A 3,363-nucleotide genomic window follows, 5' to 3' on the forward strand; every position below is an offset into this window, starting at 1 on the left:
CGATCAATACAATTCTAGCATGAATAATAAACCTTTATCATGAATAAGCACTACAAGAAATATGACAACTTGTGACCTTGACTATTGGTCACTAAATGGTCATAGTTTTTCATTTGCGACCTTTTTTTGACCAAAAACAGAAGGTCAAAAGCTGGCAGTCGTAAACTGAAATTAACGACCTTCTCTATGAGAAGGTCGTAGACATTTACGACCAAAATATTCCTACTGTTTTGTTTTGGTCACTAGCAGCCTCTCCAGGCCACGTAGGCATCCGACGTGGCAATCTGATGTGGCACAAGAATCAGCCCGGTCCAATTCGGCATTTTACATGGGCCTAGCCCAACAATTCAGCCTTTTTAATGTATTTTTCCTATTAATTTTTGGTTGACTTCATGGTCCAAGCCCAACATTGCAGCCTTTTTATTTCCAGGGCGTGATCCTTTTTTAGACCATTTATTTTTTGGGTCGCATCTATTTCTCAATTGGGCCTCAGCCTTTTTACAGTCCATTTCCTTAATTTTTAGTTTTTTCCCTATGAATATTATTTGGAAAATGCCCATTTTAGATGCCAAATACTATTAGGTCCCACTTGTCAGGTTCTAATTAAAGACAAACCAGGTTTCAATTTCCACACAATTATTTCAGTCAGAACAGCAAAGAAATGAAAAAAATTCAAACCACATGCCAATTTTGGCTAAGAGCACAATCTTTACATAATTCATTTCACCATTACATGTGATACTATCTCAACATATAACTACTACAACTATACTCCTGACTTTTTCACTTTCACTTTCAGGTTGGAGCTTCTTAAGTGAGAGGAAACACCATTTCTGGATATGTTCGTACAGGCTGAACGAAGGCACCTACCAATAAATCAAAAGAGTTAGAAACAAAATAAAAAATATATAGAAAGCAGCTAGGGACTAAATCATGAAGCATCTCTACATATTCATTTTCAGAATGAGACATGTCATATGATTGCAATTTGGTACCAGAAATGACATCAAGGAATGCAAACAGACTTATGCACATAGTATCATGTTGTATCTCAGTTGTAAGAATACGAACAGATTCATGCACAAAAGATTTTGATCTAGCAAATAGCTAATTTATACTCAAGTATCAATGGCACGTATGCTGAAGAGCAATGGTATGAACAATAATATCATTAGTATTAGCTCTGATGTGCATTTGTTTGTCAATTGCAATTACACAAAACAAGATATAATGTTTCCTTGGTGCAGAACATACTTGTTTGGGAAGGACAGAACTGGTCGACTACGAAATAAATAGGGAAACACAAACAAAGATGGCCCAGTAGGATACTAAGCAACTGGGCATTTTGACCGCTTAAAACCGATTATGAGTTCGACAAGAAAAATATTAGCAGCGCCATTTCCTAATATAACCGGTGAACCACAATAGTGTAAATAATGGCGAGTGCTGGCTGTACTGAATGCAGAACATGCATGGTCTAATCAAAGATCAGCTGCAGCCACGACATCGATCAACCTTCATTTAGTTGAGAACAACCTTGTAAACTACTAAAATTAAAACATTCTGGAGCAGAAGCTTACTTGAAGGGCAAAGAACTCGGTGTTCAGGTTCTGGGAGTTCTACAGGATGTGCACCACTTGCAGCCACATCTCGGGGTTATTTTGCAGATCCCGCAGTATCAGATCAGCGGCACTCCTCTGAAACAAAGCAGCCCATTTTCAGTCAACATTAACCACAACAGTAGTAACACAACAGCAACACTGCACACCTAGACCCGTCTACTATAGCATGCAATCGGTTTCCAGGATGGAGAAGTAGAAACAATTAGCTTCATCAGTAGGACAACTTGAGTTGCCATGGTCAAGTTAATGGAGAAACATGTTCCTTATGATTAAACTTGTACTATGGATAGGTTAGTAGGCCTTATATGTGCAAGAAGGATTTCTTAAACTTGGTCAAACTCTCGTTGTACATGTTTTGCAGTTTACCAGGGCCCCACAGAGGAAACCCATTCATCACATGAAGAGACACCCATAAGATTGAACTGTATGCACAAACTATATGGATTCGTACTACCAAATTCAGCAATTTACGCATACAAGCTAGTGAATTTAACACTACACACTGCAAGATGTGTAAAGTAGGCAACATAAGTTGAGTGCATGCGAGGAGACTCAATCTAAATGAAGCATCAACATGAATCACCGATTCATCTGGTATCGGAAACACCATCAAAGTGGCACATCACAGTCCCATAGCTATCACAGTAGATCAGCAGAAAATCAAACCCATAGAGTGGTAAGCTATATGATGAAACGGCGTGAAATGGCGTGAAACAGAATGAACCTAATATCGTCAGCGCTCAGCAGGCAACACAAGTCAGTACATCAAATTACAGGGAGGAGACGTACGTGGTGCCCAAGTTTAGCTATTCAAGGCTTCAAGAAATAACAGCAACATGAAGCAGAGTCTGCAGTTTCAGACTTGCTGCAGTCCTGTCACATGTGTGACACTATCTTGACCCTAAATATCCCCTGAACAAGCAAGCGGGGTCTAATACACACACGACAAGTCTCACAACTCCATAAACAGTGGCACAAAACTAGATATCACAGAAGGTATATAGCTCAATTCAGTTTGTTTAAATCTTATGCATGCCACGGAAACAGACAACCGGAGAAGTTCGACCCAACAACTCACCATGGCCTCAGCGGGGGTGAACTTGGCGCGGATGACGCTAGTGTTTCTGTGGGAGAGGGAGATCTTGCCCCAGATGCAGTGGTAGTTGGTGTCGTTGCTTGGTCTTGGCCTTGTAGACGCAGGCCATCCTTTTGCCGCCGTACCAGGCCACGTCCTCCCTGGTGTTCACTTGGATCTGCCTGGATCTGCGCGCCCAACCAAGATCAGGAATTCACATACCCACACGAGGGAGAAGGAGCAGAGCCGCGCCGGCGAAGGGAGCTTCTCACCTCTTGTATCCGAGGATGGTGCCGCGAACGTAGAGCCTCACGCGCTGGCCGGTGCGTCCCCTCACCATCTTGCTGCTGCAGCGCCGCCGGGGAGGGGAGTTGAGGTTCACCATCTTCCTGACAATCGCCGCCGCTTCCGTCCCCACAGACGAGGCGACATGGCCCCGCCGTCTTGGATGGCCTGCACAAACCCGCACAAATGTAATGAGATTCGACCAAGCTGAAGAAATCTAGAAGGAGGAGGAGAAGAAAGGGGGGCAATACCAGATCTCACCTGCACGTGCAGCCTGCGAGGTGGCCATAGCGTCTATCTAGGGTTTAGGCATGGAGAGAAGGAGAGGGTGGAGTCGAAGGAGGAGGTCGCCGGCGGGTATGAAGTAGAGGATGTCAGCGG

At 43.4% G+C, this 3,363-nt stretch overlaps 1 pseudogene; it reads right to left on the reverse strand.

Annotated features, from left to right (window-relative positions):
- Window positions 1-1,619: 1,619 nt before the first annotated feature.
- LOC119283587 lies at window positions 1,620-3,037 on the reverse strand (annotated as a pseudogene).
- Window positions 3,038-3,363: the final 326 nt, after the last annotated feature.

Source organism: Triticum dicoccoides, chromosome 4A (genome assembly GCF_002162155.2).
Source record: "Triticum dicoccoides isolate Atlit2015 ecotype Zavitan chromosome 4A, WEW_v2.0, whole genome shotgun sequence".
Classification (NCBI taxonomy): domain Eukaryota; kingdom Viridiplantae; phylum Streptophyta; class Magnoliopsida; order Poales; family Poaceae; genus Triticum; species Triticum dicoccoides.